At 42.7% G+C, this 14,737-nt stretch overlaps 1 protein-coding gene and 1 long non-coding RNA gene across 4 annotated transcripts in view; one reads left to right on the top strand and one right to left on the bottom strand.

Moving 5' to 3' along the window:
- The window catches only part of LOC134358902 (catenin alpha-3-like), an 812,224-nt gene that overhangs the window by 701,035 nt on the left and 96,452 nt on the right, over positions 1 to 14,737 (bottom strand). The window lies entirely within an intron of this gene.
- LOC134358696 (uncharacterized) overlaps positions 1 to 14,737 on the top strand; it is a 44,726-nt gene that overhangs the window by 29,277 nt on the left and 712 nt on the right. Inside the window, exons 2-3 of one of the 2 annotated variants that reach the window (XR_010020923.1) lie at positions 1,446 to 1,590; positions 12,098 to 12,725. This is a non-coding gene — a long non-coding RNA (uncharacterized LOC134358696). Of the gene's footprint in view, positions 1 to 1,445; positions 1,591 to 12,097; positions 12,796 to 14,737 lie in introns of those variants that run through there. The other variant, XR_010020922.1, reaches the window with a different exon arrangement.

Raw genomic sequence — 14,737 nt, 5'->3', positions numbered from 1 at the left:
TTAATGTATAAGCTCCTGAGAAACGGGGCTAAACCCAGCAATAAACTGTCTAATACACATACTGCACCAGTGTATTGAGTGTATGGTACTCATGCTGGTTCTGGTATATAAACTGAGTAGTGGCCGTGCTGAAGCAAATTGGACACAGGATGTGTTGTTATCAAAATTAGTTGAGACCCATGCTGTCCTTATACAAATTGGATTGTTACCACGCTGAGTTCAATGTATGAGCTGGAGAAACTAACTGCAGCAATTGCTGAATCACTGCAGAACGTGAAGTTCATCACAAACTGAGTCACTGGATTGACTGGATATTTTTCATCCCACCCACTGCATCCAGCAGACTACACTGAAACTGGGTTACGACACAAACGATTGCATTCTTGCTGACTCCAACGTTAAGCATCAAATAAGCTGCGAACAAATTGGCATCTGTGTTGAACCAATGCTTATGGTAGAAAGGATTCAGTATATCAGTTAAATGGTATCACACCAGTTCTGGTGTACAAAATAGCTCATACCCATGTTCAGACAGGTTTTCAGCTGCAGCTATGCATTATAGAAATCATAAGAAACAAAAGCAGGGCAGTTGTCTGCTCACTAATTCAACACGATTATGGTAATTTTCATGTTAACTCACTTCTCATTCACCATCTCCATTTCCCTTGATTCCCTTAATAATCACTCAGTGGCCACTAATTGGCTGATTAGATATTTACATTAGTGGGCTCCTGTACACCTTGTTAATTCAAATACCTAATCAGCCAATCATGTGGCAGAAACTCAGTGCATAAAAGCATGCAGACATGGTCAAGAGGTTCACTTGTTGTTCAGACCAAACATCAGAATGGGGAAGAAATGTGATCTCACTGACTTTGAGCATGGAATAATTGTAGGTGACAGATGGGGTGCTTTGAGTATCTCATAAATTGCTGATCTCCTGGGGTTTTCATGCACAACAGTCTCAGGAGCTTACAGAGAATTGTTCCAAAGGCAAAAATCATTGAGTTAACGAAAATGCCTTGGTAATGAGGAAGGTCAGAGGAGAATGTCCAGACTGGTTCAAGCTTTTAACCATCTGAGTTTTTCCGTGAAAGGCCTAGCGATGGGAAAACCAGATAAACCTCAACTGATTAACCCTGTAAACACTGTGACTAATATGAATTCTCCGGTGAGTCAAAATGAGCTGTTTCCTGGAGGTTTAGGAACTCATTGACAGTCGATGTTTCTGGGCCCAGGAAAGAGAGCACAAGAAAAATAACAGTAAATAATGTTATTCTGAGCATTAACTGATCAAGGGAGATGCTGTCATTGAGGACAGCGAGCTAGAGCATGAGGGGAAAATAGTCATAACAAACTAGAAATGTAATCACATTGAGTTCCATTATTTTATCCATTTATGTTTTCTAATTCTTTTGAAATAGTATTTATTTAATTTTATTTAGAAATACAGCACAGTAACAGGCCCTTCTGAACCAATAGGCCTGCACTACCTAAATACACCTGATCAAGAACTAACCTGCTAACCCGTATGACTTTGGGATGTAGCAGGAAGGCGAAGCACATGGAGAAAACCGACGCGGTCACAGGGTGAGTATACAAACTCCTTACCGACAGTGGCAGAAATTGAACCCAGGCTGCTGGCACCGTGAAAGCATTACGATAACCGCTACGCTATTTTGCTGCCCTATTACATTCTATAAGTTAATTAAAATAGGTAAATAAAGATAAAACATTAAATTATTGTTGGTCTTTTTAACTAAACGGTACATGTAAACATTAAGTACTTGAGACAATTTGGCATTAAACTCATTGCTTGAACTTGAGTCGGTGCCTTTTTAGTGCAGGATTGATTTTCAGTCCTAGTGCAGCTCTGTAAAACAGTAATTGTGCTCAGTCGCATGTTGGAATCGAAGTATGGGCGAGAAGCTTACTCCAGATGAAGTTTAGGAAAGTTGTCCTTAGTTCTCATCAGAAACACTCTACCCCAGCCAATCGCAACCATCCTATACGGAAACTACTTACTGCCTGTAACGCTGCTGACATGAAGGTCCTCCATCTCTGGCGGTGTTCATCGTGTCAGCATCTTCTTCTCGGCTTTCACTACTGTCAGTCATGCAAGTCCCGGGTGGAGACTCAGGAATACCGTCGCACTTGGGTGTAGAAGGATTCTTCATTGCTGTTTTCGTAACAGTTTTGTTTCACCAGTCAGGGCGGTTAGCCCTAAGCTGAACCCCTGAATCACTGGTGGACCACTCTGTGTCTGTCTTCTTCCCTTTGACCTATTTGACATGGGTGACCCTACCAAGGACCAAAGCCTAAAGCCCTGACTCCAGCCAGCGTAGGTATCCAGGTCACTGGGGCACACAAGCCTCCAAGCCACAACAAGGCTGGAGGTTATACCGAAGCACACAGTTCAAAACCTCTGTATTTTATTTCACTCTTGGCTGAATTTTCAAGTATATCCGCATAATCACTAAGGTCACCTCTGTGGTACTGCTTGCTTCAGCTCAGCTGCTGTTGAAACACTTCCCCATGCCACTTTCCCCTCTGCACGTAATAGTTCTATTGCATCCCGAGTTGAATGTCTGGCCTCATTCCATCCTCTGTGAACTTGTGATCTTCCAAAACTTTGCTGCCCACTCCTTCAGTGTACAGTGTTCCTTGATTTATGAATAAGAGCATGCTGAGTTAGAGGTAACAATGTAACAAATCCCTGGAAAATGATTCATTTAAGCCAAAGTCTGCAATTCAAAATGCTGAGTGAATTGTTTTCTGGGCATTTGAGTATACCATAATCCTCTGGACAGAGAGCAGCATGCTATTAATTAAGGCAAACAATAGGGTGGTGAGTCAAGGGCTTGAATACTAAAACCCAATGGCAAAATAGCAAAATATTGTTACATGAATCATGCAGAAATTGAGGAATCGCCCTGGGATATTTTGGTAAGCTGAAGGCAATATATATAAATTGGTGCGTTGTTGTGTCTGAGTTACATGAAAAACCAGAGATCTACCATACTACGTCTCTGCATAATCATGGACCTTCAGTTGTGAACTGGATCATTGCTTAAACCTAATTTGTGAACCCAGTGACTGCATAAATTAGGTGGAACCGTTGCTGAGTCCCCCTGACCCCATGAACTGGGTAGAAGTTACTGAGACTGGTGCTTGGAATAGGTAGTCAGAATGAGTCCCATATAAACTGGATAATAACCGTGCTAAGTTCCTGTATTAACTATACAGAAAGCATACTCAAAGGCTATAGGGTGCTGAGTCTGCTTCGTAGAAGAATTAATAAATTGCATCAATTCCAGTTTACAAACTAGGTAGTAAGCCTGCTGAGATATTATTTAAAGAGCTAGTTGGAAAAACTTAAAGGTGCTGAATTATGTTGTTATTATCTGGATAGGAGCTTATTGCAGAACCTGGATAGACACCCCGGCTGAGTCAAGGCATGGAGACACACAAGAGGCTGGAATGTGGAGCAAAAAAAACATTAGACTGCTGGAAGAGCTCAGTGTGGGCAAAGGGATAACCAGTGTTGAAAGTGCTGAGGGGAGAGGGGGAGAGGTGGTGGTGGGGGGGGGGGGGATGATTCAGAGGCTGGTAGATGATAGGAAAATCCAGTTGAGGGGTCGTGATGCACAGATTGAATCAAGTGGGGGATGTGAAGGGAAAGATGAAGACAGAGGTGATGTGTTGTGGTGCCATTAGCATTGGGTCCATGTTGCAACACTGAACAAAGCTGATAGTATAACAGGCTCAGTGGCTTGATAAGTTGGCTAAGGTGTAACATGAATTCCTCAACAGTTGTGCAAAGGCCACCCTCTAGGCTACAGGGAATATGTTGAGCCACCAGCATTGGTGCTGTGTCTCGGTACTAACAGTGCCCAGACTCATTTTGAACCAGGCACAAATTACGCTGAACCTAGTTTCTATGCTAGATAGAACCAATGCTAGGGTACTTTATAAACTGGATCACAGTCCTGCTGAGATAGGTGCGTAAAAGTTTCTTCACAGTTATTTTGTCCTTATATTTTTAAGGCTAAGTTACTATATAAACTAGATGTGACCCATTATGTTTTGTGGTATAAATCAAGATAGTTGGCTAGAAATCCTATGACAATTGTTTCTGGTCTTAAAATGGCCACAAAAGAGTATTTCCTCGCTGCAGAACCCAGTCAGTTCAGATTGGCAACAACAGCTCCTCTACAATCACCATCAGCACGGGTGCATCACAGAGCTATGTGCTTAGCCCCTGTTCTACTCACTTTGTGGATATGATTGTGTGGCTGGGAACAGCTTCAATGTCATATTTAAGTTTGCTGTTGACACCACTGTTGCAGGCCCAATCACAGGTGGTGACGAGTTGGCGTGCAGGAGGGGGATTGAAAATCTGGTCAAATGGTGCCACAACAACCTCTCACTCAGTGTCAGAAAAACCAAAGTCTACAGGATTAAGAAGCCAGAGGCCCGTGAGCTAATCCATATTAGGGAATCAGAGGTGGAGAAGATCAATAACTTTAAACTCTTTGGTGTTTTCATATCAGAGAATCTGTCCTGGGACCAGCACCTAAGTGCCATCACAAAGAAGGCATGATAGTGCCAATACTTCCTCAGGAGTTTGTGTAGATTTGACATGTCACATAAACCTTTGACGAGCTTCTATAAAAGCACAGTGGAGAGCATCCTAACTGGTTGCATCACAGCCTGGCATGGAAACACCAATGAGCAGGAACTGAAAAGTCTACAGTAAGTGATGGGTTTGGTCCAGTCCATCACAGGGAAAGCCCTCCCCACTATTGAGCCTACTTATGTAGAGCACTGCCACATGAAAGCAGCATCAAAGATCCCCACCATCTAGGCTATACCTGCTTCTCGCTACTGCCATTGGGCAGCAGGTATAGGAGCCTTAGGTCCCACACCACCAGGTTAAGGAACAATTATTACCATGTAACTATCAGGCTCCTGAACCAGTGTGGATAACCACCTCAACACTGAACTGATCTCATAATCCCAGATGTACACCCCTCCCTGATCTCCATTTGTCTATTCCCCATTCTTGCTCCTCTCAGATCCCTTCTTTTCTACATAAAGTATTTAGTTTACATGCTTTATCAGAATTACAGTTTCCAGCTTGATAATACTCCTCTTGAACCTACTTTGTGAGCTTGACACTATTGCTGCAGATTCATTCTTTGTCTTGGTTGGTAACGTTGAATTTATCAGTGATTTCCATGCTTAGCCTTTGTGCCTAAGCATATAGTAACTACGCAAGCTATCCAGTTGAAATTTCAATAAACTGGAGGGAAGAAATGTTAAGTCCTGCAAATCAAGACAGGATGGTAATAAGGGAATAGCAATCAGTCCTATTGCCGAAGATAAGAAAAATCAGCTTGTCTGCTGCTGCAGACCATTGCCATTAGAATATATATTGTTTAGACACTTCTCTCAAACACCAACTTCTATTTCCCTCTTGCCAACACACCTCACTCATACCCTCCCACTGCAGCTGGCAAACTCAGACACTGAGAAAGCTTAGTAGCGTCAGGCATCTGGCCACCATTACAAGGACCGCTATCTTATGGGGTCCACTTGATTGAATTATTTCAGTCTATTGTGTCACTTAGAGTGTGACATTTTCTAGATGTCACCAACTTGTAGCAAGTGCCAGGTTTGACATGTAGCTCCAGACGATGACAGGTGTGCCCTTCTTTAGTTCAGAAAGAAAAATTTAATGTGATGCTAAAATAGCCTTTCATGGGAATTGGGTTTGCTCATGTGTATTCTCTTCCCTGGATCTAGGTCAATTTTAGGCTGTCTGACTTCATTTTCAAATATGGGACGACATTGCTTATTGTCACTCTGTACTTGGCTTTGTTACGCTGACAAGTTGAATGTAAGGGGCTAAAGAGAGAGATGGAATTTAATCAATATCAATTATTTTCTGCTAAAACAATGGAGGCATCCCTGTCATTGCTCTGATTTCTCTCAGAGTGGAGTGGGGACCTTCCAGTGTGTGGACATCAGCCTTTCTGAGGTTTACTTGTTATGCTATGGGAGCCTATTTTCTCACAAAATTAACATGCCCAAAGGTTTGAGTCAGGACAAGGCTCCCATTGGTAGGATTTTCCAATCTACTGTCTCATTTGAAAAGCAATAGACTTGTGGAGGAGGGCAATTCATTTAAGGAACTGGTGATGCATCCTAGATTGGATACTACCAATGACGTACATAACAGGGGCAGCAACACCAAGAATGAACACCCAGTTTCAAACTTCACTACTGATCCCCTTCACAGAATGGACAGAGATAAGGAATGACTGAGAACAATTCTGGCACTAAATTCTAAAAAGTTCAGGATGCATCACAAAGGCATCATTTATTTTTTAATTCCAAAACAACAATATCACAATTGCTTTGGTCCAAAAAATTTTGTCATAACCATGAAGAATAGCAGCTGGTCCGAACGCATCCATAATTCCATAAAGCATTGCATCTACAGTGGTGCTGGAAAATTTGTGAACCATGTAGAATTTTCTTTATTTTTGCAGAAATATGACCTAAAATGTGATCAGATTTTCACTTAAGTCCTAAAACTGGATAAAGAGAACCCAATTAAATAAATAACACCAAAAGTACTATACTTATTCATTTATTTATTAAGAAAAATGATACAATATTTCATGTATTTGTTGAGTTAAGTATATGAACTTTTGCTTTCAGTAACTGGTGTGACCCCTTGTACAGCAAAAACGTCAACCAACTATTTCCAATGACTGTTGATCAGTCCTGCACATCGGCTTGGAGGAATTTTAGTCATTCCTCCTGACAAAACTGCTTCAACTCTGGGTTGCTGGTGGGCTTCCTTGTATGAACTACTTGCTTCAGGTCTTTCCACAACAGTTATATACGATTAAAGTCAGGACTTTGACTCAACCATTCCAAAACACGAATTTTCTTCTTTTTAAACTATTCTATTGTTGATTTACTCCTGTCTTTTGGATTGTTGTTATATTGCATTGAGATAGCCCAAGAAATTATAGACCAGTCTTACTTCAGTGGTTGGTAAGTTGATGGAGAAGATCCTGAGAGGCAGGATTTATGAACATTTGGAGAGGTATAATATGATTAGGAATAATTAGCATGGTTTTGTCAAAGACATGTCATGCCTTACGAGCCTAATTAAATTTTTTGAGGATGTGACTAAACACATTGATGAAGCTAGAGCAGTGGATGTAGTGTATATGGATTTCAGCAAGGTATTTGATAAGGTACACCACGTGAGGCTTATTGAGAAAATAAGGAGGCATGGGATCCAAGGGGCCCTTGCTTTGTGTATCCAAAATTGGCTTGCCCACAGAAGGCAAAGAGTGGTTGTAGATGGGTCATATTCTGCATGGAGGTCGGTCACCAATGGTGCGCCTCAGGGATCTGTTCTGAGACCCCTATTCTTTATGATTTTTATAAATGACCTGTTTGAGGAAGTGGAGGGATGAGTTAGTAAATCTGCAGATGACACAAAGGTTGGAGGTGTTGTGGATAGTGTGGAGGGCTGTCGGGTTACAGCGGGACATTGATAGGATGCAAAACTGGGTTGAGAATTGACAGATGGAGTTCAGCCCAGCTATGTGTGAGGTAACACACATCAAAGTTGCTGGTGAACGCAGCAGGCCAGGCAACATCTCCAGGAGGAGGTGCAGTCGACATTTCAGGCCGAGATCCTTCGTCCTGAAGAAGGGGCTCGGCCTGAAACGTCGACTGTACCTCCTTCTAGAGATGCTGCCTGGCCTGCTGCGTTCACCAGCAACTTTGATGTGTGTTGCTTGAATTTTCAGCATCTGCAGAATTCCTCGTTGAAGTGTGAGGTGGATCATTTTGGTAGGTCAAATATAATGGCAGAATATAATATTAATGGTAAGACTCTTGGCAGTGTGGAGAATAAGAGGGATCTTGGGGTCTGTGTCCATAGGATCCTCAAAGCTGCTGCGCAGGTTGACTGAGTGGTTAAGAAGGCATATGATGCATTGGCTGTCATCAACCATGGGATTGAATTCAAGAGCTGAGAGGTAATGTTACAGCTGTATAGGACCCTGGTCAGAACCCACTTGGAGGCCTGTGCTCAGTTCTGGTCGCCTCACTTCAGGAAGGATGTGGAAACCATAGAAAGGGTGAAGAGGAGATTTACAAGGATGTTGCCTGGATTGGGGAGCATGCCTTATGAGAATAGGTTGAGTGAACTTGGCCTTTTCTCCTTGGAGTGACGGATGATGAGAGGTGACCTGATAGAGGTGTATATGATGATGAGAGGCATTGATCGTGTGGATATTCAGAGGCTTTTTTCCAGGGCTGAAATGGCTAACACGAGAGGGCACATTTTTAAGGTGCTTGGAGGTAGGTACAGAGGAGATGTCAGGGGTAAGTTTTTTACGCAAAGAGTGGTGAATGCGTGGAATGGGCTGCCGACGAGGGTGGTGGAGGCGGATACAATAGGGTCTTTTAAGAGACTCCTGGACACATACATGGAGCTTAGAAAAATAGAGGGCTATGCCTGACCCGAGGAAATTTCTAAAGTAAGTACATGTTTGGCACAGAACTGTGGGCGAAGGGCCTGTATTGTGTTGTAGGTTTTCTATGTTTCTATGCATTATTTAACTTCTATTAAGTTTCAGGTGATGGACTGCTACCCTGACATTCTCCTGTAAAATGCCCTTATACATTTTTGCAATAGCATCATATTTCCCCCACCCCAGTTAAATGTTTTCCCAAATTGTCTGCTCCTATCCCTCTCCAGCACTATGGTAAAGGAGATAAAGTTGTGATCACTACTTCCAAAATGCTCCCCTACCATGAGATCTGACAGCTAACCAGGTTCTTTTCCCAAATACCAGATAAGGTACAGCTTCTCCTCATAAGAACATAAGAAATAGGAGCAGGAATAGGCCATCCGGCCCATCGAGCCCACTCCGCCATTCAATAAGATCATGGCTGATCTGTCCGTAAACTCAGCTCCATCTACCTGCCTTTTCCCCATAACCGTTAATTCCCTTACTATGTAAAAACCTATCTAACTGTTTCTTAAATATATTTAGTGAAGAAGCCTCAACTGCTTCCCTGGACAGAGAATTCCACAGATTCACCACTCTCTGGGAAAAAGTTTCCTTCATCTCCGTCCTAAATCTCCTCCTCTGAATCTTGAGGCAATATCCGCTAGTTCTAGTCTCACCTACCAATGGAAACAACTTTCCTACTTCTATCTTATCTATCCTTTTCAAAATTTTGTATGTTTCTATAAGATTCCCTCTCATTCTTCTGAATTCCAGAGGGTATAGTCCCAGGCGACTCAATCTCTCCTCATAGGTTAACCCCTTCATCTCTGGAATTAACCTGGTGAACCTCCTCTACACTGCCTCCAAAGCCAGTATATCCTTCCTCAGAACTGCACACAGTACTCCAGGTGCGGCCTCACCAGTACCCTGTATAGTTGCAGCATGACATCCCTGCTCTTGAATTCAATCCCTCTAGCAATGAAGACTAACATTCCATTTGCCTTCTTAATAATCTGTTGTACCTGCAAGCCAACTTTTTGCAATTCATGCACAAGCACTCCCAAGTCCCTCTGCACAACAGCATGCTGCAATCTTTCACCATTTAACTAATAATCTGCTCTTCTATTATTCCTTCCAAAGTGGATAATCTCGCATTTACCAACATTGTATTCCATCTGCCAGTCCTTGGCCCACTCCTTGGATCTATATCCCTCTGCAGACTCTCCACATCCTCTGTACAATTTGTTTTTCCACTCAGTTTTGTGTCATCAGCAAATTTTGCTATGCTGCACTCAGTCCCTCAAGTTGGCTTAGTTTGTACATATTGCGTCAGGAAACCTTCCTGAACACACCTAAAAAACTCCATCCTATCTAAGCTCCTTGCTCTAAAGAGATGCCAGTCAATTTTACGAAAGTTAAAATCACCCATCATAACAACCCTACTATCATTGCACCGTTCCTGAATCTGCCTCCCTATCTGCTTTTTGATGTCTCTGTTACTATTGGGGGTGTCTATAAAAAACACCCAGTAGAGTTACAGCTCCTTTCCTATTTCTGAATTCAACCACAATGACTCAGTAGACAATCCCTCCATGACTTCCTCCTTTTCTGCAGCCGTGACACTATCTCTGATCAGCAGTGCCATACCCCAACCTCTTTTGTCTCCATCCCTGTCCTTTCTGAAATATCTACAGCCCGGCACAGTCAGCAGCCATTCTTGCCCCTGAGACATCCAAGTCTCTGTACTGGCCACAGCATCATAGTTCCACATATTGATTATTGCTCTAAGTTCATCTGCCTTGCTTATAATACTCCTTGCATTAAAATAGACACATCTCAAACAATCTGGCTGAGTGCTTCTTTGCTCTATCATCAGTCTATCCTTCCTCATAAATTCCCTACAGGCTGTCACTACTTGTGTGCCAATCACCCCATCCTCTGCCTCTTCACATCGATACCCACCCCCCTGAAAATCTAGTTTAAACCCTCCCCAATAGCATTAGCAAACCTCCCTCCCAGGATATTGGTTTCCCTCAAGTTCAGGTACAACCCATCCCATACGTACAGGTCACCCCTTCCCCAGAAAAGGTTCCAATGATCCAAGAAGTTGAAACCCTGCCCCCTGCACCATCTCCTCAGCCACTCCTTCATCTGCGCTATCCTCCTGTTCTGACCTTCACTAGCTCGTGGCACTGGGAGTAATCCAGAGATTATACCTTGGAGGTCCTGCCCTTCACCCTCATCCTTAACTCCCTAAACTTATTGCCCAGGACCTCTACCCCTCTCCTGCCTATGTCATTGGTACCAACATGTACCATGACCTCCAGCTGCTTTTCCTCCCCTTCAAGAATATTTTGCAACTGCTCAGAAACATCCTGGACCCTAGCAACCAGAAGGCAACACACAATCCTGGCGTCTCTTTTGCTGCCACAGAATCTCCTATCTGTCCCCCTGACTGTCGAGTCCCCTGTATAACTATTGCTCTGCCTGACTTCACGCTACACTTCTGAGGCTCAGAGCCAACCACAGATCTATTGATCTAGCTGTTGCTACCTTGGCCAGAGAGATCATCCCCCTCAGCAGTATCCAAAGGGATATACCTGTTGCTGAGGGGAATGGAAACAGGGAGACCCTGCACTGACTTCTTTCTCCCTTTACCTCTCTCGGTGTTCACCCATCTACTCCCCGAATTCTGCACTCTGGGCGTAACCACCTGCTTAAAAGTTGCATCTATTATTGCTCTTCCTAATTTCCTCCATTTGTAGACAATTTCTCTTACTGTGGACTGATGAACACTCAGGTCTCTAGAAATGCTTTTGCAGCCTTTTCCAGCTTCATGCAGTTCAACAATTCTTCTAAGGCCCTCTGAAGGTTGTTTGATCAAGGCACGGTGCACATAAGCAGATCTTTCTTGGGAAGAGCAGGCTCTATCAGTGATCTGACTTTGTGTGTCTTTTTTTATAGGGCAGGGCACTTCTGCAACCCACACCTCCAATCTCAACTCATTGATTGGAACACCTGACTCCAAATAGATTTTGTAGAAGGCATTACCCCAGAAATTCACATTGTTTTTCCAACAAATGCATGTAATATTGAAACATTTTTCTCACTAAATAAATGAACAAGTATAATGTTTTTGTGTAATTTATTGAATTATATTCTTTTTATCTAGCTTTAGGGATTACGTGAAGATCTGATCAAATTTTAAGTCATATTTATGCAGAAATAGAGAAAATTCTACAGAATTCACAAACTTTCTAGCAGCACTGTACTTTCTGTATCCTTTGTCTCGTGAGGATAAAGCTGGCTTCAAATAAATTTAAGGCTACTAAACAAAGAATACAAGAACATAATTGCCTCAAAGACATTATTAATCCTTGAAAACTCAATACAAAGGCTTTGAGCTGCTCTGATGGTTTCCCCCACTGAGCAGAGCATAAAATATGAATCTTGCTGTGCATTTCCCATTTTCACATTTATTTCCTATGATGTTGCGGCAGTACTTGTGTTTTACATATTTTTACATGTACTCTCTGTTCTTCCAGGTTCGTCTCCTTGTCACGATTGAGAGACTTATGAGTTCCTGAGATCCCGAGAGCGACTCCACTCGGCTTAGCCACTTGGCACTTAGCTCCTGGTGGAGTCATCCATGGTGGTAAGGTCCAGGGAGAGGTTCCAGACGAAGAGCGATCCAACCAAGACCTCAGTGGTGGAACTGGCAGAAGATGATGACGCATCACAACAACAGTGAAAGCGGAGGAAGGCTGCAGCAGTGGAAGGTCCCCAGTCATTTTGCATTCCATTACCACTGAACGCTGACCCTGATCTATCAACGGCCATGTGGTGGCTGACCGTGCAGCAGCCTCCTCACGTTAAACAAAGTGAATCTACCCTATACAACACCTCAGGAGAACATCATAGTCGACCAGAGTTATCACAGTACCACTACTAATCTGTTAATTTACAAGGATTCGTCGATACCTTGTAACCCCCTCAATGTTAGCAGTGTAACAAGCTCATTCAGACCCACCATCCATTTCCTGGTGGAGCGGCTGTCTCAAAGCTCCAGGTCAGTTGCGACCTCAGCTGCTGACTGCGTTGTGTTTGCACGTTCGCCCTGCAACAATTCACGTTCCTCTGGTACTTCGGTCTTCTCCCACCTTCCAAAAGCATGTGAGTTGGTCGGTTAATTGGTCTGTCACATACCCCGTGATGGGAATAAAGAACCAGCAGAAATAGAAAACACTTTGGAGTCCAGTATTGCTATTAACTAATAATATTTATTAGTAACTACGCAATACAGTAATATAAATGTAGATAAATCAAACAGGTTAGCAATGATTATATATATATATATGTATGTGTGTGTGTGTGTGTGTGTGTGTGTGTGTGTGTGTGTAAGTAAATTAGTAAGTGTGGAAATATATATGAAAAACCAAGCTTCTTCAAGTCTAGGGGTAAAAAGATACAGTCTTACGATGATGAGTAAAGTTCAGTTCAGTTCATGGCATTGAGTTGAGTAGTGATGGAGAGAGAGAGAGGGAGAGATTTGAGTCTTCAGATGAGCTGACGCCATCGATCTTCTCATTGTTCTCTGAAATCTTTTAAAAGACACTGACTGTCACCACGGCAAAGGAGACTGGTTTTCTGTGGTGGAGCTATCACCCAGGCAAGGGTGGACACATGGAGAACTCCCCACCGGTCATTCCCTTTTCTTCTCACAACAAGAGCCACTGATCGATCTGCCTGATCGATCCTCCAAAAACCCACTTTTTCTGCGGGCACAACAAAGCTCATTCAGTGTCCCAAAACATGTGTCTGAGGTCTATCATCTGACCTTCTATTTCATCTTCCCGTGCTGAGCATCAACTGTCACTCAAATAACTCCTCCTTCCTTTGTCTGTGTAAGAAATGTACAAGCAGTCAAATGTCCTTGAAGAAAGTATCAACAACCTGTGAGCAGTCTTTGTCTCTCTCTCTCTCTCTCTCTCTTTTAAAAACAAGTTGTTGGTGTTAAATAACTCTCTCTCTCTTTTCAAAAGCACAGTTAATAGGGGTATATGAGCACAGTTCATAGGGGTAATTCAGGACCCCGTCACAGGTCACTGTAAATTGCCCATTCTGTAGCTGAGTAAAAGGGGGGGGGGGAGATGATTAATTGGAATATGAGAGGAATAAAGTAGGGTGAGAGGAAATTGCATGACTCAGAGTAACTCTAAGTCTGCAACAATCACTGAACTTTTATTTGATTTAAACATTTACCAGTTGTCCTGGATTTCCTTCAGTGGCCTGACAGCTGCACAGGTATGAAGGGTGATTGATAAGTTCGTGGCCTAAGCTAGAAGACGTCAATTTTAGAAAACCTAGCACGTTTACTTTTCAACATTATTTTCCTACGTGTACACACTTAGTCCAGCAGTTGTGGAGCAGACAGATCCCTTTCTTTGTAGAAGTGGTCCACAGCAGGGGTGACAGATAAGTTTGTGGCCTACGGCAGAAGGAGATGAGTTATACTACTCTCATTATGTGCACGTGCAGTTCAACTCTTTGAGTGAAAATGCAGGAAGTTTGAAGTTAATGGCTCATCTCCTTCTACCTTAGGCCACAAACTTATCAATCGCCCCTGCTGTGGCCCACTTCTAGAAGTGAGCTTCTACAAAGAAGGGATCCGTATGCTCCACGACTGCTAGACTAAGTGTGTAAATGTAGGAAAAATAAATGTGCTAGGTTTTCTAAAATTGACTCTATCTACCTTAAGCCACGAACTTATCAATCACCCCTAGTATTTTGTTTTAAATCTGCCTCTTTTTAAAGAAGTTTTCTGGCACTGATTAATTGAACAGCCAGGGATACATTGAAGTGTTTAAGTGAAGCTCAGGAATTCAAAGTACTGAGAAAATCAAACTAAAATATTGCAGCATGACCTTTAATTATGTCTGCTCCAGTACTTAATGCTCTTTCTCGGTGTTTTAAATGCGGCCGAGGTTATTTCACTAGTATTGATCCTTGTTGCTATGTTCACCTTGCACTGGTAATGCAAATGCTCCCGTGTGTTTATACGATCTGCTCATGCTCTCTTCTCACCCTTGCTCTTGCTGCTCTGCCTTCTTTGGCCTGTCACATTACCCATGTTTCAGCACTGGACTATTTCAGAGATCAATATGTCTTCAGATATTAAAGGATTA

Source organism: Mobula hypostoma, chromosome 19, assembly GCF_963921235.1.
Source record: "Mobula hypostoma chromosome 19, sMobHyp1.1, whole genome shotgun sequence".
Lineage (NCBI taxonomy): Eukaryota > Metazoa > Chordata > Chondrichthyes > Myliobatiformes > Myliobatidae > Mobula > Mobula hypostoma.
The sequence above is the reverse complement of the archived record's forward strand: the minus strand, read 5'-3'. Positions and strand labels throughout refer to the sequence as shown.